Here is a 20,615-nt window from a genome sequence, read left to right as displayed (position 1 = left end):
ATGGTTTTTCAGCATGTTATATCGACAGAATCCATCTTCTCTTTGCACACCAAGAAACAGGGAGCTGACATTGAAGAAGGAATTCAAGTGTAATTAAGGAAATACCAAGGGCAGAAGACATATGTTGTAAGTCCACAGAGGCAGAAAAATGTTAGGAAGAGACAGACTGGTCCCTCCTTCCCAACTCCCTGGGGTATAAAAGGAAGGTGTTATAAAAGTTAGACAGTCTTGCAAGATTCTGTGATTGCAGCTATCTCGATTGATCAAAATAGAATAGAGCTGGAAGAGACCTTGGAGGTGGTCTAGTCTAACCCCCTGCTCAAACAGGAGACACTATACCATTTCAGATAGGTGCGTGTCCAATCTTTTCTTAAAAACAACATATTGCTCCTATGCCTGTTTTAGAGTGGCCATAAACAAGGGAGGTGGGGAGGACATCTGAAGGAACAGTGCGACAGCTTAAAACTAGAAGTACCTTCCAACATTTACTGTACCTTAGCAAGACTGTAGCTAAGCTACCAGATCTTCTGCCTGTGAAAATCCTTAATTGGAGAATGTGATTGATGACACCCAGCCCATGAATGTGCTTCATTGGAGAATCTAATTTATGACACACCCAGGGGGGAGGGAGGTAAACAGGGTCACAGGTGACTATAAATTATGCATGGTTGGCTTCATACAGGTTTATGCTGGACTTGTTGCTCCTAATAAATATTTTGGTTTCTTTTGAAGCTTGGCTCGAGGATCATGATTTAATTAGGGCAATCACCGGAATTCTGATACATCCATAATTTCTGGAGGCAAGTTGTTCCATTGGTTAATTGTCCTCACTGTGAGGAAGTTTCTTCATAATTCCAAGGTGCTTCTCTCCTCGATTAGTTTTCATCCATTGTTTCTTCTCCTGTTTTCTGGTGCTTTGGAAAATAAGTTGACCCACTCCTCATAGTGGCAGTCCCTCAAATACTGGAATATTGCTATTATGTCACCCTAGTTCTTCTTTTCTCTAGACTAGCCATGTCCAAATCCTGCAACCATTCTACACATGTTCTTCATATCTCCCTCATGTTCTGGTCCTTCTATGAAATCTGTTTCCTGATCTTGTCTACCATGAAGGGTTTACCTTGCAGGCACAGAACTTTTGACTTGATGAAGAGGGTTGGATCTAAATAAAGGCAGCAACAGGATCTTCTTCATAGTTGTCATCATTTCCTCTATATTATATCATGCTTCCACACATAATCAAGAGTTTGACTGAAAACCTCATTTTGATCCTGATTCAGGTAACCAGTTTACACTTATAGTTGGCTATGCAACAGCCAACAGTTGTTGATGAAAGTCTTCTCAAATGAAGATCTTGTGATAGAATCCCATGTTACCTCAACTGTCCCCTCGACTAACAGTTGGTTGCTGGTTCATATATGCCTTTCTTCATGATAGGTAACTTTCTTATCTCTGTTTTTCTATCACCTGACTCTTGTGTGATATCATAGTGGCACTTCTTCTGACTTCAGCTTGCTGGCTTTCCTCTCTATGGTCAAATTTTGGTCATTAAACTCCATCGGTGTCTTCCAACGTTGTACTTCTTAGAACAGGGGTCTTCAAACTTGACAGCTTTAAGACTGGTGGACTTCAACTCCCAGAATTCCTCCTCCTCCAGTCATGTTATTTCAGGAATTCTGGGAGCTGAAGTCCACAAGTCTTAAACTTGCCAAGTTTGAAGACCCTTGTCTTATAACATCATTAGTAAGTTGCGCCATTTAAATTTTTTAAAAAATTCAGTTTCAATCTTAAATCCAATTGTGCTATAGATACAAAAGCTTTCATTTTTTCCCCTGCATGTTTACTAATATTAGACAGCTGTTGTTTTGGTTGTTATCTGACAGCTGCGAATTGTATTACCATAGTCTCACTTTCCTCTGAATTAGCTCAGTAACAACCACACCGTGTTAAGAATTCTGTGATAAAATTAACTCTGAGAAGAAACACATCCATGCTAGAAATATTATTTCCAATTTAAGAAAAGATACTGTTTCCTTGGTACAAATTCCATATACGTTGACTAGTGATGGCTTTGGCTTGCAACTGATCTGACTTTAGTCAGGGTCAACAAGAATTTTTAAATTGTCTACCTTGATATGATCGCCTAGGAAAGCAGAGTGTGATTAAAATAATTATTTTTGTTAGGCAGCAAATTGCTTTGTGTGAGGTTAAAGGGTAGGAGATGCAATTTGTTGAAAGGAATAGCTAAGAATTCTCATGAGGGTGTGCTTATATTAGGACGAATATATTTTTTTAAATGCCTATTGATATTCTGTAACTAAAAAATGTGTGGGTTTTCCTTTTATGCATGTTAATACGTGACTTGATTAATGGGGAACAACTGATTTATAAAGCAGATTAGCTCTTAAAATTGACCAAACATTATAGAAAGAGACAGAATAAAACCCAACACTACAATGCTGTTTCAAGATAGGAGTACACAGACAGACACTGAATTTTGAAAGGAATTAATTAAAAAAAAACAGAATAAAAAATATGACTTTGCCCATTTGTCTCAAATGTGGGGATATTGTCTCAGCTCCAGATGATTATCGATTAAATTTTCTCTACCAGCATCACATACATGTATCCATGTATCACATGTATCACATGTATCCATTTAAACAGAGTTGGAAGGGACCTGTAGGTCATCTAGTCCAACCCCCCCGCCCAAGCAGGAGACCCTACACCATTTCTGACAAATGGCAGTCCAATCTCTTCCTGAAATCCACCAGTGATGAATCTCCCACAACTTCCAAAGGCAACTTCTGTTCCATGGGTTGATTGTTCTCACTGTCAGAAAATTTCTCCTTATTTCTAAGCTGAATCTCTCCTTGACCAATTTCCACCCATTATTCCTTGTCTGGCCTTCAGGTGCTTTGGAAAATAGCTTGACTCCCCTTCCTCTCTGTGGCAGCCCCTCAAATATTGGAAGACTGATATCCTGTCTCCCATGGTCCTTCTCTTCCCTGGACTAGCCAGGCCTAGTTCCTGCAACCATTCATTGTATGTTTTAGCCTCCAGTCCCCTAATCCTCTTGGTTGCTCTTCTCTATCAAACAGTTTGTAAATAGTCCCATGGAAGTCTGCCAAAAGTCCTTTGGGATAAGTCTGATAAGCACGCACCTTTATCTTTCTTGAAATGCTGCCAACGACTAAATTGCCAATTAGTTGTATAAGACCAAACGGAGCACAAGTTCAACACGGAGCTTCAGGTTTCAAACTGACCAGTACGAACAAAGTTGCTTCCTGCAAAGATTCTTGTCCCTTTGCTCCTTCTTTATGGCTTATGGGAGGGGCCAATCCCCTCCAAGCCTTACTCCTGAGTTGCCCCTTTCGTTCTAACTGTTCTTGCCTTCTGGCAGCTCTGTGCACACGCGCATTGAGAACAGGGTCCCCCTGTTCCTCTGCCTTGCTGCTGTCAGATTCTGGAGGCTCCGGAGTCAGCACCCCACTCCCAGATGGCCCTGGCCCCATCTCTGTGTCAGATACAGGACCCTCATCTGAGTCTTCCCCAGACTCCCAGACTGGCCCGTGTTCCTCCCCACTGTCCAACTCTGCTACCGTCTCCACAAGCTTCTTGTTCTGTACGGACATTAACATTCTTGAAATCCTGCAGCCCTGATTGGACAAGCGCGCAGCAACCGGATTGGTCGAGCGCGCGGCACTGATTGGCCGTTCGGAATCGACCGCGATTGGCCGAGCCGATCGCGGGCGATTCGAACGGTTGTCATTGGCCACGGCGCCCGGCACCAGATCCATATAAGCCGCCACATACCCAGCCGGCGGCAGATTTGGAATACCCTAAATAAAGAGCTGAACGCAGTCACTGCCTCGCGTCTTTTGTGTACGTATCGGCCGATACGACACTTCTAGCAGACCACAACACTTTAAAAGGAATCCACTGATGAAAGGCAATGCCACTTTTAAAGCAGCAACATCGTTCGGCCATCTTCCCTCTTTCATGAGGGAATTGCTCATGCTTTCACATCTTCCCCATAGGGGTATTTTTTGGGGGGTGGCGGGGTGGGGGAATGACTGTGCAGCTTCTTCAGATAGGTATTGATTTTGCCCCACGTCGCAGTGAATTTTTGCTATTCTTGGGCATTTTCCTGTTGTCTCCAAGTCAGGATCTCCGTTGACTCCAGCAGCTTTGAAGATCAAGGGAGGTCAGCCAATTACCATCTCTCAGAGCTCAGCCTGAGAAAGGTCTTCGGAGTAGGTGAACTCCTAATTGAAACTATAAAGCTGAGTAAAGGATAGTGCCCCTCGCAAACAACTGTGCCGACTCCACGCAGTTAAACTATGCAGTGCTGGCTTTTTTCCCCTCCTCATTATATTCTTCTTAGGTCCCCCAACAGAAATTATTTTAACTTTTTAGAAGTTGTTCCCCAACGGTTTGTTTGTTTCCTTCTTAGTACTCGGGAGGCTCTTCTCAGCATGCGGAAAGCCGCTATCCTGAGTCTGTTTCACAGCATTTAGAAAATATTATTCTAGAAGTCCTCCCTGTCAGGAAATCAATTCAGTCAGGATAGAGCTGAAAGGGTCCTCTAGTTTGGAGGTCTTCTAGTCCAACCCCCTGCTCAAGCAGGAGACCTTAGACCATGTCGGACAAATGTCCAGTCTCCGGTGTCTTCTTAAAAACCACCAGTGGTGGAACACCCATAACTTCTAGAGGCAAGCTGTTCCACTGGTTAATGGTTCTCACTGTTAGGAAGTTGCTCCTTAGGTTCTAGGTTGCTTTTCTCCTTTATTTCTCTTTGCTTCTAGGTTGGGTGTCTCCTGGAGGGGTCAACAGGGCTAGGCTTGCGTGGAGGGAACTTAAGCTCAGGTGAAGGAAGAGAATCACTTGGGAATTTAAGGTATTAGAAAGTGTGTGTGTGTGTGTGTGTGTGTGCTTGCATGCTGTTGAGTTTCTGAAATGGAGAACACCTCCTGTTCCTATACACACAAACAAGAATCAAGCTCCCTTCAGTTCTGGCCCAGAGATAATGGGAACCCTCAGTCCAAGACCTTCCCTCCCTACCTTCCTTCCTTCCTTCCTTCCTTCCTTCCTTCCTTCCTTCCTTCCTTCCTTCCTTCCTTCCTTCCTTCCTTCCTTCCTTCCTTCCTTCCTCCCTCCCTCCCTTCCTTCCTTCTTCTCTTTCTTTCTTTCTCCCTTTCTCCCCTATTTTTCCTTCCTTCCTTTTTTCTCTTTCTTTCTCCCGCCCCCTATTTTTCCTTCCTTCCTTCCTTCCTCCCTCCCTCCCTCCCTACCTTCCTTCTTTCTTCCTCCCTTTCTCCCCTATTTTCCTTCCCTTCCTTCTTTCTCTTTCTTTCTTTCTCCTCCCCCCTATTTTTTCCTTCCTTCCTTCCTTCCTTCCTTCCTTCCTTCCTTCCTTCCTTCCTTCCTTCCTTCCTTCCTTCCTTCCTTTTTTCTTTCTTTCCTTCTTTCTCTTTCTTTCTTCCTCCTCCCTCCCTCCCACTTTTTCTTTCTTTCCTTCTTTCTTTCTTTCCTTCCTTCCTTCTTTCTTTCCTTCTTTGTCTTCCTTTCTTCCCCTTCCTTCCTTCCTTCCTTCATTCATTCATTCCTTCTTTTTTTTTTTACATCTCCATGAAATGGGAGACACACCAGGACATCATCCATGTCAGATCACTGGAATTCCTATTTGTTTTCCTCTCTCCTTTAAGTAAATCATTCAGTGAACATTACCTAGGGAAAAAATATATAATATATATATATATATATATATATATATATATATATATATATATATATATATATATATATTATATATTTTAAACTGTACTCTTCAAAGACATTGTCACAGCAGGAATATTCTGAAAATTGAGGAGTGATTGAAAGAAAAAAGAAAGGAGACATCTGAAGACCCCCCTGTGGACAGTTCACAGCTTCTTCTTTTTTAAATAATAATAATAATAATAATAATAATAATAATAATAATAATAATAATAATAATAATAATAATAGAAAATTAGGTGACTGCCTTAGAAAAACATTTTGTTCAATGCATTAGAATGTTGCAATCAGCCTGCAGAAACATTGTCACTTAGCAATTATTAGAATACTCCGCTGCTCCCTACAGCGAAAGAGCTATAATGTTCCATTCTTTCTCCAAGAATGGCCCATCTGCAAAACCTTCTGCTCACCCATCCTTGTTATCATCCTGCAACTTCCAAATTAATTCAACATAACCGCCATAGGCTTTATTAGTTACGAAAATCCAGCAAAACCTCATTACATCGTGGGCAAAATTTACATCCCACTGAAGTAAAGAAGAAGAAAAAAAACCCACCCAATTCCGGATGAATTTTAAGAGCTCGGATCTTTCATTTCCCCTTTCTTTTGTTCCTTCTACATATGGCACAATGACGGCTTTGCAAAAGCCAATGCAATCCTGGGCTGCCTTAACAGAAGGATAGAATCGAGATCGTGTGAAGTGTTAGTACGGCTTGACAAAACCTTAGTAACATCACACTTAGAATACGGCATCCAGTTTTGGTCATCATGATAGAAAAAAATATATGTTGAGACTCTGGAAAGAGTACAGAGAAGATGGTTAGGGGAGTGGAGTCTAAAACGTATGTTGAACGATTGCAGGAATTGGGCGTGTCTAGCCTAGCGAAAAGAAGGACTAGGGGTGACATGATAGCAGTGTTCCAATATCTGAAGGGTTGCCACAATGATGAAGGGGTCAACTTACTATCCAAAGCCCTCCAAAGGCAGAACAAGAAGCAACAGATGGAAATTAATCAAGGAGAGAAACAACTTAGAAATAAGGAGAAATTTCCTGATAGTCTGAACAATTAATCAGTGGAATGATTTGCCTTCAGAAATGATCCATCACTGGAAGCTTTCAAGAAGAGACTGGACAGACATCTGTCTGAAATGGTATAGGGTTTCCTGCTCAAGCAAGGGGTTGGTCTAGAAGACCTCCAAGGTCCCTTCCACTTCTGTTATTCTACTTCCTACGCTCTAGTGAATAAGTGGCTAAATCTAATAGCACGTCTGCCTTTAAAAAGTTTGACATGCCAACATTTAAGACCAATAATTTGCCTTTATGGTTTCATCTTGCTTATGTTGGACAGCTAGAAATTTTGGGAACTGCGATGACATCTAAACAGCTAAATCTATCGATCTGTTCCCCTCTGATTTTCACTATAAGCACATAGCGGGAAGGGAGAAACGTTTGTAATTTCCCCCCGCAAGTGGAAGGCATATTGAGTTGAAAAATATCCTTGCTCTGTCCTCACTACATGTGTGCAGCTCGACATGCAGCTAAACCCACCTATCCTTCAATAGAACAAGCCGTCCATGTAGATCTGAATGCTTTATTGAAAGAACAGGATATGGTGCAACTGGGGAAAATAGGAATACATGTAATGAGAACCAAATACAAAATAGGCAATATGGAGTTACTGCTGAACATAACAATTAAATACAAGCAATTTAAATCTCACCAGCAGTGCTTTGTGTGGCAGATGGGTTTGTCCTTGGATGACCATCTGCCACAGATTAAGATGGATTCTTCTTTGTGCTTCTGCCTTCTCCAAATGCTAAAGGAAAATGGAGTCTGACTTCCCAGTGTGTACTCGTTTTGAGAGTGAGGGCTGATGGGTAATGATGGGTTAGCTTCAAACAATATAGTTGGTATGTCTCTCTCCAGCCACTAGATGGGGCTAGGGAGCAACAACAGTATATAAAGATCATATGTTGGAGCATATTTGTCCCTCCAGCTACTAGATGGAGCTAGAGAGCAACAACAGTATATAAAAGTTATATGCTGGGGCATGACAATCCTATGCCACTGAAATTCCATGGTAGAAAGATTCATAATAAAACTGCCATCATTAAAAATGAAAGTACTAAAAATAAAATAAATTGAAATGTTAAGCTAGGTGGCTGATATACCAACTAAAAGAAAACACTTGGTCATTTTTCTCTGATTTGACACCTTGATTTAAATCTAAACAGTTTCTGGATTTATTTATTTTTTAAAGACCCAGAGAGGGAAAGCTGGAGAGAACAGACTAGTTCTCTCAACAGAAATTGGTAGGGAAGGATGGAAACAGATTCTTCGATGTAATTTTTATGATACACTTTCTCATAGTTACGGCTTCTCTAAGGTGAAATTGTCATTTTTGTCTGTATAAAAGGGACTTGATTCTCATCAGCAGTGTGAGATCTTTTGGAGAGTACAGAAACACTATATCATCCCGAAACCATCCTCTTAATATTGTATAATTTAGCTTCAATTGGCTTTTTTGTAAAAAAAATGTCCTTCTGTTTGAAGAGGGAATGAACTGTGATTGTTCATTATCTCAAGACCCATTGACTACAAGGGATTAACTTTCTGTAGTCAGAATTACGTCTTTCTTCTGTGTTGCTTCTTGGGGTTATACTTTTTGACTTGTTTTATCAATGGTTAACTAACACAACAAAGCAGAACCTAAAAAGACCAAAAAGATAAGAAAAAAAATTGTATTGAAAAATTTATAAGATTAACAAATTAATTGTGTTACTATTTTGTGATTAATACTGATATGTCTATTATGATTACTATTATGATTAATCTTGTGTCTTAAAACTGACTGTGCCCAAACAATACACTATTCAGACAGATATGGAATTTTTTATTTGTATTAAAATGTATCATATAAAGTTTACTTTTCCATAATAGTATAAACAAGTGATTTTATAACAACAAATCTATCTAATCAGTAAAACCTGAAATCAAACTTTCATATTTTTTTTCGCCCCAAGCACAAAGTCCAGAAACAGTAGAGACAAAAATATTTATGTTATTTTCTTTGATCAAAGCAGTCAATTTATCTGCTGACTCCATCAATTTTTGCAGTTATTTGTTCATTGTGGGAATCAAAATTTCCTTTTGTGGAATAGGCACATTACTAAATTTTAAGGGAGGTGGTATTTCACCTGTTCAGGTCATTTCCCTACCCTTCCACTTGGTTTGACACAGAAATACAGTATATAGTTCTTGACTAGTCACATGAATTTGACATATGACACTCACTTGGAAACAAAATATTGTACACAAAACCCAATTGCAATGAAATATATCTTTGAGGGGAAGGAAATTATCAGATTAATCAAAAGTCTGGCGAATTTTAAAAATGAAATGTTACAGCTTTCAATCTGCACCAGAATAAGTGCGCTGCATTGGGAGCAGATCATGTACAGTATAGCTTGGTTTCCTGAAGGAAAGGCCAACCCGACACAGCAGAACTAATATGAATAATAACAAATAAATAAATCAGTGAGAGGGTTCGAAATAGAGTCAAGAAAAACGTATGTCTAAAGAACACAAAGGAAAAGAAAGTAGGGGAATGTTTCCTGCAGGAAAAAAAATGCTGTCCAGGTTTTCTATGACAGGGGTTGCCAACCTGTTGGACCTCAGGGACCACCAAACTCATAATTTTAAATCCTGTGGACCAGAGACCCTGAGAAAACCCCCAAAAACGTCTGCAGGAAAATTCCCCACTGCATTTTCCTAGTGATCGATCGTCCTTTATTTGGGATCGCAGGATACCATCTCCAGCTCCATTTTCAGGGAGGGAGAGAGAGAAGAGAGACTTTTGGCTTCATGCAAGGAAAGCAGCAGAAGCAGCAGAAGTCTTTCTTTCTCTCCCCCAAACTCCACCAGAAATGAGTCTTTGTGAGACTTGTCATGCCGGTGCAGCTTCTTGGAGAAGGAGGCCTTGCAGGGTCCCAAAGACTCATTTCTGGTGGAGTTTGGGGGAGAGAAAGAAAGAGTTTTGCTACTTTCCTTGCATGCAGCCAAAAGCAGAAGAAGAAAGAAGTGGAAAGAAGCAGCCCGGTGGCCAGGTGAGGCACGTGGGGCAAGTTTCCCCCTCCACCTTCCCCCCCTCCCCTCACCACCTCATGTTGTTCCCAATGCAAGTGATGCAAGCCTTGTATTCCCATGGGCCACATGGGTGGTGCAGCCTTGTGTTCCTATGCAGCCTGGATTGCTTTGGGAGGTGCTTTGGGGGTGACATTTCTCTGTGGACCACCAAAATTTTCTTGCAGACCACCGATGGTCCCTGGCCCACTGTTGGCGACCACTGCTCTAGTCTATACCATTCAGGACAAATGGTTGTCCAATCTCTTTTTGAAAACTTCCAGTGTTGGAGCACCCACAACTTCTGATGGCAAGCTGTTCCACTGGTTGATTTGGTGGTTTAGTTGAGTTTTAGTGGTCCTTCTCCAGGCAAAATGATTTCTGATTCTCTTTTGCATTTGAAAGACCCATCTCAGGGCATTTTTTCTTCTTCTGTAAAGTGCTTTTGTGTTCTCTTCAGTGAATTAATATTAACAAGTTCTTTCGGCTCATGGATTTTCACCAGCAAAATAACTGCATTAATATTACTGTCAGAAAACTCATCAACAATCAGCGCATTTCAATTAATTTTTCATGATTTTTAATTACTCTGAACAATCTGGAAGTCGTGCGGAGGGTGGAAAAAAAATGACAATAATGATGCGTTATCTTCTGATCCTAATTTCATGAGCCTGAAAGAAAATGAAACTGTACAAAAGAGAGAGGGATGCGCTGTTATAACCTATGACTCAAAGTCACTGAAGGGTTTTTCAAACTTCTAAACGAAAGATAACCTGTCTGAGTATATAGGCCAGGGCAGGGGTGGCCTTCAAAAATTTTAGCAACTGGTTCTCTACCCAGTTACTGGGTGGGTGTGGCCATGGTGGATGTGGCCTAGTCAGCCTCCTGCACAATGGCTGGAGGGGGGAATGTTTTTGCCTTCCCCGGGCTCCGGAGGCTTTCCTGAAACCTCCAGGAGGGAGAAAATGGCCTCCCTGGGCTCTGGAGTCCCTCTGAAGTCTGGAATCAGCCCATTTCCTGCCTTCCTGAACTTCCAGGAGGAAGTTTTTTGCCCTCCCCAGGCTCTGAAGGCTTTCCAGGAGCCTCCAGGAGGGCAAAACCAGCCTTCTGGGCTCTGGAGGCTCTCTACAGCCTCTGAGAGGCCCATTTTTCACCCTCCCTGAGCCTCCATGTGGGCCCTGTACTTACCTGAGATGCAAAACAGGCCTCATGGGGACTCCTGGGAGGGGTGGGTGGGTGGAGCCAGCCAGGGGGTGGGATTTGCTGGTTTGCCGAATCAGCCATAAAATTAGCTACTGGTTAGCTACCTGTTCCCTCGAACCGGGGTGAACCGGTAGCAGTCCACCCCTGGGCCGGGGGTGTCAAACTGACAGCCCACAGCCCAGATGTGTCATGGGTAGGCCATGTGGCCATCCCAGCTCCACGAACGGGAGAAACACCATGAAATGTAACATGATGGCAATGTGATGCCGCAAGTTTGACACCCATGATACAGTTCTGAGTAAGTTAGTTTTTTTTTTTTTGGCAGAGTCAGAATATTCAGGTCAAATAAGTTCAAAATATTATTGTTATTCTTTCAAATATAAATGCTGGTATTCCCGAGAGTAGGGGTACCTAATTTTTTTTTTTTACAGGGATCTGGGAATTTTCTGAGTGTCAAAGCTGTGTGATACGGAGAGTAAAGGTGAAAAAAAATATCCTCAATTCTTTGAAATAAATGTGTGCTTTGTATCTTTCTCCCCGTTTTCTTACTAATGTGGAAACATGCTGTGCTTTAAGTCACGGTCTTTGAAAATATAACAACTCTCTCTCTTACATGGACAACATTAAAATTGCTTCACGAAGCAAGAGGACAGCTATTCCCAGAGAATGGAAATGAGTTTTTGTGCCACACACAAAGAACTTGAAAGGGAAATGGAAACAATTAACTTCGGAGGTTCATACAAATAAACCATTTTCCCTTTATCTATCAGAAAAAATGTGGTTTCTGTAGGAATATCAACAACATTTAGATTTATATACTACTTCACGGTGCTTTACAACCCTCTCTAAGTAGTTTACAGAGTTAGCATATTGCCCCCAATAATCTGGGTACTTTCTGAAGGATGGAAGGCTGAGTCAACCTTGAGCCAGTCAGGATTGAACTCCTGGCAGTGGGCAGAGTCAGCCTGCAATACTGCATTCTAACCCCTGCGCCACCACAACTTCTGTAATTGAAAATCTCCAATGCACAGATTTTCTAAGTGCCGTTCCATTTTGTTAGGTACCGTATTTCCCCATGTATAAGCACCCCCTTTATATAAGCCACCCCCAATTTTTGGACTGTGAAGTTTTGAAAAAAATATTTTATTAGAGAAACAAGTTATGAAGAAAGAAAATTTACAAAGAAACAAAATTCGACGTCTAGATCTACAACTTCGGTCATGACGCCGAAGCGGTGGCGGCGACGCTAGCAATCTACGCATCGGAACGAGAGTAGGAACGAAGCATTCAGGCCGATGCCTAGCGTATGCATTTCTATCGCGTGCTACTCAGACTCGCACTCGTAATCGTATCATCACTTACAATTTTTACAAAAAGTATAGCATACTGCTGGAAAACCAGTTTATTCCTACTTTATTATTTTATGCATTTTCACGTATAAAAAGTGTACCTGCTTTGTATATGCCACCCCCCCTACTTTTTGGGCTTGAAAATTTTGGGAAAAAGGGGTGGCTTATACATGGGGAAATACGGTATTTCATCCAGTGTGCTGAGAACCACTAGGATAATCGGTTTACACCATCATCTTTCAATTTTCCATTTTTAGATTTTCATACTTTATGATTATTATTCAACATGGGGTCTTCCTTAATATCTACCTGTCTCCGAGTCAAAGATATAAAACAATGCAGTTCATTTACAGTATGGATTGTTGATCATTATAGGCCATCAAATCATTGTTAACTCTAAATGACTACAGAGATAGATCTTCTCAAGGAGAAAAGTGACTTAGAACTAAGAAGAAACTTCCTGACAGTTGGAACAATTAATTAGTGGAACAACTCACCTACAGGAGTCGTGAATGCTCCAACACTGGAAGTTTTTAAGAAGCGACTGGACAACCATTTCTCTGAAATGATATAGGGTTTCCTGCCTAAGCAGTGGGTTGGGCTAGAAGACCTCCACGGTACCTTCCAACTCTATTCTATTCTATTCTATTCTATTCTATTCTATTCTATTCTATTCTATTCTATTCTATTCTATTCTATTCTATTCTATTCTATGCTACTCTACTCTACTCTACTCTACTCTACTCTACTCTACTCTACTTTCTATTCTGTTCCGTTCCTTTCCTTTCCTTTCCTTTCCTTTCCTTTCCTTTCCTTTCCTTTCCTTTCCTTTCCTTTCCTTTCCATTCCATTCCTTTCCATTCCATTCCATTCCATTCCATTCCATTCTATTCTATTCTATTATATTCCATTCCATAATTTCTATTCCATTCCATTCCATTCCAGTCCATTCCATTCCATTCCATTCCATTCCATTCCATTCTATTCTATTCTATTCTACCCTACCCTACCCTACCCTACCCTACCCTACCCTACTCTACCCTACCCTACTCTACCCGACCCTACTCTACCCGACCATACCCTACTCCATTCCATTCCATTCTCCACCATGATGTACCCCTAATTTGTTCTTTCAGCTTTTCCATCAGTGACCTCATCCCTGCTGTATCTGTTTCCATCCATCTTGTTGCTGAACATATTCTTCTTTAAAATACATTGACCAGTAAATGGGAGCCACTGTTGCTTTGGCTTGAGAACATGTTGATGAGAAACTGATGTAATTGGCAGCCTCCCGTTTTTCCATTTTTTAAAAAAGTGCTTTGAGCTCCGCATCTTCCTACATCCCGAATCATCAGTGTTTCAGTGCAACTATTACATGAGTTGAAGGCTAAAGCCGAGCATAGAAGGGAAAACTTTGCTGCAGGCAGAAAACTAATTAGGAAGTCACTACGAGCTGTTCCTTCTGATCAGAATACAAAATTAAATACAAGTTACATGGTACGTTAATGTGACTATCAAAGGCAGCGGCTTCAACTGGGCCTTTTCGGTTTTGGGGTTTTTGTTTTTTTTAAATAAAGGCAAACTCTTTCAGATGATGAATTTTTAAATGGGTGCCTTCCGTCTTTAAGCAAAACGATCACATCCATGTTTTGTCAACGTCAAATGTAGGCTCTCAAAAAGTCTCCACTCTGCTGTTGTTTGTATTGATGACCTGTCTAAGCTGCGTTTCCAAATGCTCTCTGGTCGGGTAGTTATTAATCCTATAATTGCTTATGCCATGCTAGGAATAATTTTGCTAATTATTGCAGTATGTCTTACTTTGCACTGGCGGCGCACACGTCAATATGTCCTTTTGGTGTGCACTGGAGGAAGATTGAAATTCTCTGGTCTGAAGGGAAGACAGGGGGAACCGATTGTTCAACGGCAAAGCTTGAAAAAGTGATGAATATATTTGTTTTCCATTCTGAGCAGTAGAGCAAGGTAGCTCTTCCAGAAATGTATGAGTGATGTATAATATGTTCCAGAGATTCATTATCACTGTCCCGGCTGCAAACTCTGGCTCTAAGTAAACATTCATTTCAATTATAGGAAACCACTCTGGGTCATAATCCCACTGAAGTTCATTTTCCCCCAGTTTAGAATTGCGATCTCTGCTCCTGAGAAAGGTTAAGGGATTTGCACTGACAGATTTAGGGTGATAAATGAAGAAATTAGGAGGGGGGAAAAACACAGAGAGGGGGAGAGAAAAACAGGGAAGGAGAAAGAATTCTTGCTGAAGGATCAGTGATATTATTTATATATTATTTATGGAGATTCTTGGTTATCCAGGTCATGGTGCTTTTATTATTTTTTGAAAAGGCTATTGGACTTTCTTTGATTTTTTTTCCTTGAAGACGCTTCACTTCTCTTCCTAGAAGCTTACTCAGTTTTGACTGAATGGTCCGATTATTCACACAGAACTGAAGAAGCTTCTTGGATAAGAAGCGAAACCTCTTCAAGGAAAAAAAAACATCAATGAAAGTCCAGTTTTTCTTTTGAAAAAAAAAAGCACATTTGGGATATTATTTCCCCATTGCAAATATATTTGGAGAGGATGTGGGTAATTGTTCTTATGAAATGAAAGTCTAAAGAGTCCGTTAAATGAGATGCACAGGTAGTCCTTGACTTATAACCACAATTGAGCCAAAAATTTCTGTCGCTAAGCGAGATAGTTGTTAAACGAATTTTACAAATCCGTTTTACAACCTTTCTTGCCACAGTTGCTAAGTGAATCGCTGCAGTCGTTAAGTTGCTTACACGGTCGTTAAGTGAATCTGGGTTTCCCTTTCCCTTTGCTTCTCAGAAAGATGCAAAAGGGGAATCACATAAACCCGGGACATTGCAACCGACATAAGTACATGCCAGTTGCTAAACCTGTGAATTTTGATCACATGACCATGAGGATGCTGTACAGGTCATGTGTAAAAACAGCCATGAGTCACGGTCCTTGGTGCCTTTGTAACTTTGAACGGTCACTAATTGAATTATTGTAAGTTGAGGACTACCTTTACTGCATGTTCAATCCAGGTGTCATGCAGACACCTGGATTGAAGAGTTGGACTCTGAGGGAGAGGAGGAACAGCTGACAGGGAGTGGAGGTGTGGCTCTGGAGGTTGTGGAGGAGGCTGGGGAAGGGCAGAGGCTGGCTGAGCAGTCAGAGGAGGATCCAGTCCCATCCCTGCTTACTATTTAGTTGCAAAGTTTCAGTTAAAATGTATCTTTTAGAAATCTTGTTGAAGTTTTACTGTAGATTCTTTTTAATTCCAGGCAGTCTCCTCCCTCTTCCAGATCCTGCCCTTATTCTTTTTCTCTCCCTTCCTACTTATGAAAAAGAAAATTTTTAATGTCCAGAAATCTTTATTATTCCTTTTGGCATTTTGTTTTATTTTCAGCTTAATTCCTATTGATGTCAAAGCAGATTTTTCTGATTTCTTATTTAAGTCTCTTAGTTGTCAGTATAGGGAAGGAGAGAGAAGAAAAAAAAAGCCAAACCTTTCCCTTTTCGCTTTCCTTCGCTGCTTCTTTGGGAGCGATGTTATTTTTTGTAAGTTTAAATTCCAGGGTACCTTAGTTGTTGCTTTTACAATTTAACCCGGTCAGCCAAAACTTTCTCTTCTTATCTTCCTCCTGCACATTCTTTTCTGGTCGAGTTCTCCTTTGTGGTGGCCATTTCTGACCACCGCTGCAACCACCTTCGGGAAAGGGAGTAATGGCCAGCTGAGGAGGAACAGATGCGGCTCTCCTCAAGCCTGCTGGCGGTCTCCCCCCTCTTCACCACCTCTACGGGGTGGCTTAGCCCCGAAACCAGCCAGCTTGGGGCGCTCCAGCGGCGAGCCCAGACAGAAACCACGCACGATCGCGGATTTCTGTCTGTCGGTGAAGCCCTTCAAACCGGAAGTCTGCTGCTGCCAGATTCTAAAGGCTCTGGAGTCAGCACCCCACTCCCAGATGGTTCTGGCTCCATCTTTGCATTGGATGCAGGACCCTCATCCGAGTCCTCTCCAAACTGGTCCCCATGCTTTCCCTCTGTCCAATTCCGCTGCCATCTGCACAGGCGGCCAGCGAACCACAACACTAGCTAGTTAGCTAACTAGAAATCAGAGTAGCTAGCTATAGCTCCTTTTCCTCTTAAATTCCTTTAGAATTCAGTCTTTTGGCAATTCATACCTGAGTATATCTAAAAGGCAGAATTTGATAGTTGCCTCAAATCTTCCTTTTGGTCTTCTACCAAGATCTGAGTCTCAACCAATTATTAGGAGAGAGAGGAGATAATTTTTCCCAAAAGTGTTCTGCAAAGTGCCTGGAATGGCTGCTTCATTGAACATCAGAGGAGGCCTCCTGGATCAGCTGCCTTTTTTAAAGCTTTTGACATTCAATTGCTTTTTTCTCTACAAAATGGCCTGTTCCCATCTCCTCATCTTGCCGATTTATAGCTTTTATACAAGTGCGTTGTGTACAATTGGGACGGGATTAGAATTAGGCCATGACTTGTCCAAGGATCATGCCAAACCAATCTCACTTCATTCTTCAACACAGTGACTAAATTAGTAGACCATAAAAATACTGTGAACATAAAATATTTATATTTCAGCAAGGCATTCGACAAAGTAGACCACAACCTACTTCTTAGCAAGCTAGAAAAAAGCGGAATAGATAGCACCACCACTAGATGGACTCACAACTGACTGGCAAACCATACTCAACCAGTAGTCCTTAATGGGTCTAAGTCTACATGGAGGGAAGTAAGCAGTGGGGTGCCACAAGGTTCCGTCTTAGGCCAAGTACTCTTCAATATCTTCATTAACAACTTAGATGAGGGAATAGATGGGGAACTTATCAAATTTGCAGATGATACTAAGCTGGCAGGAATAGCTAACACTCAAGAAGATAGGCTCAAGATCCAGATGGATCTTGACAGACTAGAACACTGGGCCATATCTAACAAAATGAAATTCAATGTAGAGAAAAGTAAAGTCCTACACTTAGGCAAGAAAAACCAAAGGTACACATATAGACTGGGTGAAACCAGGCTCAATTGCAGTAACTGTGAGAGGGATCTTAGTGTCTTAGTGAACAACCAGCTAAATAGGAGCCAGCTGTGTGCAGCAGCAGCCAAAAAAGCTAATGCAATCCTAAATTGTATTAACAGAGGGATACAATCAAGATCAAGGGAAGTACTAATACCACTCTGTAAAGCCTTAGTAAGACCACACCTAGCGTACTGCATCCAGTTTTGTTCACTGCATTATAAAAAAGATGTTGAGACTCTAGAAAAAGTGCAGAGAAGAGCAACCAGGATTATTAGGGGATTGGAGACTAAAACATAGGAAGAATGGTTTCAGGAACTGGGCTTGGCTAGTCTAGTAAAGAGAAGGACCAGGGGAGACATGATAGCGGTCTTCCAATATTTGAGGGGCTGCCACAGGGAGAAAGGGGTCAAGGAGTCAAGCTATATGACTTGCCTCCAGAAGTTGTGGATGCTCCAACACTGGAAGTTTTTAAGAAGAGATTGGACAACCATTTGTCTAAAGTGGTGTCGGGTTTACTGCCTGAACAGGGGATTGGGCTAAAAGACCTCCAAGGTCCCTTCCAACTCTGATATTTATTCTATTCTATTCTATTCTATTCTATTCTATTCTATTCTATTCTATTCTATTCTATTCTATTCTATTCCATTCCATTCCATTCCATTCCACTCCACTCCACTCCACTCCACTCCACTCCACTCCATTCCATTCCATTCCATTCCATTCCATTCTATTCTATTCTATTCTATTCTATTCTATTCTATTCTATTCTATTCTATTCTATTCTATTCTTTAATTCCTATTCTATCCTGATTTTTAATTCCTGTTCTACTCTATTCTTTAATCCTATTCTATTCTTTAATTCCTACTCTACTCTACTCTACTCTACTCTACTCTACTCTACTCTACTCTACTCTACTCTACTCTACTCTATTCTATTCATTGCAGGTACAATAAATCTAGGTCAGTATTTTAAGTGTTGTCATTTCTTTGCAATGCTTTTGAATTTTCCAAGCTGCCCTGCATTTTTGTTTTGGGGATTTCTCTTTGCATTGAGAGCTGCCTAAAATAAGACACAGTTTCTTTTCTAACAGATGTTTATGCTTGCCAGAGCAGATTGTTAAAGACATAAAGGTAAATATAGATTGTTCAATCCCATCTTGAAGGCAGGGGGCTAAGAAATTAGGTCCATTTATGTCATTTTTCTTGGAGATTCTTCTCAACTGTCACAACAGAGCAGCGATGAAAAATGGAACTATAAATTCAATTTAGAGGGCAATTTACAGTTAATCTTTGGAGCAATTCCAGTGTGAATAATGCAGCAATTTGGATGCATGGCCAGTCAATTCACTCCCTGATTTATGAGGATTTAAGGAAATTTTCTTTCATTAATGATAATTGCCCAACATGAGAAATAATTTCTCAAAGCACCATCTACCTTCAGATCTGTGGCATTAATTTTTGGGAAGGCTGCTGCGCTAGTTAAATTTATTATTTTAGGGGCGAAGTTTTTTTTTTTAAAAAAACAAAAGATATATGAAGCATTTAAATTCTGGTCTGTATCTTCTTGGTGCACATGTGTGAAATGATTGGTGTTGCTTTTTATACAACCCCGATTAAAAATTATATTTGGAATATCTCAGCAGAAAGATGGTGGGATTCACAATTGATTTTCTGTGCTTGATGATTGGATTAAAATCTGACCGCAGGAAAAATAACATTATTCGGCCCTTTCTAAAAGTCAAGACTGTTAGCTGAAGCCTTTTAATAAATGTTCACATCTGACCAATCATTCAACGTATTGATTTATGCCATTTTACAAATCACTCTACATCTATTGTTCTCGGCTGTGTCTGGTGGAATTTCTGGTGATCCATAAAGCTATCCCAAGCTTTTTCTGTGAAAGATAGCAAAAATAAAGATTATTGTTTTAAAATTTCAAATTTTTGCAAGGTGCTCTTGAGTGATAGTGAGTTTTTGACATTCTGTTCCCAAAATCTTATACAGCTGCAGGTGGGAACACATTTCTCACATCATATTTGAAGATCTGAGATTTCTGACACTTTATTTATTTATTTATTTTTAAATCAATTTTTACAGATAAATATTATTGTATTGGTCATGAATCCACTAGTTGTTTAATGATGAGCAATAGTCCTTCAAACTATTTCAACCATTGGACAGTGGCTGGATGAGGGAATGAATACAAGAATAACTTTATAAATTATACAATTATAAAACTATAGAGGGTCTCCATCATCCAGATCATGATTGTCCCAAAGGTACGTTTTTCCAAAAGGCAAGTGGACTTCCTTCCTCCCACCCCCTTTGAAAATTTATTTTTATTTATTTTATTTGTTTTGTCAAGTGATTATAAGATAACAGATATAAGTATAAACACAGTTATGAATACATGAAATGGATACATATAGTTAAATAAATACATATAAGAAAATGTTTCACTTTTCATCCAAGAAAACTTCTTTAGTTCTTCAGTTGAAGTGAGGGGATTTCTTGGATGAGAAGCAAAGCGTTTTCAAAGTAAACACCAAGGAAATCCAGTTGCCTTTTGGAAAAAGCACATGTGGGACATCTTAGAAATTACATGTAATCTTTACATAGCAGGAATAAGAGGTTGGGGGAAGTACTTTAGTTAATCCCACAGATCTGCTAGACAAATCAACAGACATCTTGCAATGGATATTGAAGAAATCATAACTTTTACTAGGGGACAGAGAGAGATAAAGATGGAGTTATGGATGTTTTAAGAGGAACCATTCTAGGAATGACAGGAAAAAAAAACAACAGCTGAGAATTTGCAACAGGGAGTTTCCAGAATAAGGAGTCACAGAGGGGAATTTTATTTATTTATTTTTATTTGTCAATTGCTTACAGGATAATAGGTACAAGTAAAAACATAGTTATGAATACGTGGATATATATAAGAAAAATAAAATATATATATAAAAGAAACAATAGGACAGGGACGGTAGGCACGTTGGTGCGCTTATGCACGCCCCCTACAGACCTCTTAGGAAAGGGGTGAGGTCAATAGTATAAGAGTCTATTTTATATTCTCAATAATAAATACATTAG

This window comes from Pseudonaja textilis, chromosome 8 (assembly GCF_049901715.1).
Source record: "Pseudonaja textilis isolate UNSWEBS1 chromosome 8, rPseTex1.2, whole genome shotgun sequence".
NCBI lineage: Eukaryota > Metazoa > Chordata > Lepidosauria > Squamata > Elapidae > Pseudonaja > Pseudonaja textilis.
This window is presented reverse-complemented; position numbering follows the sequence as displayed.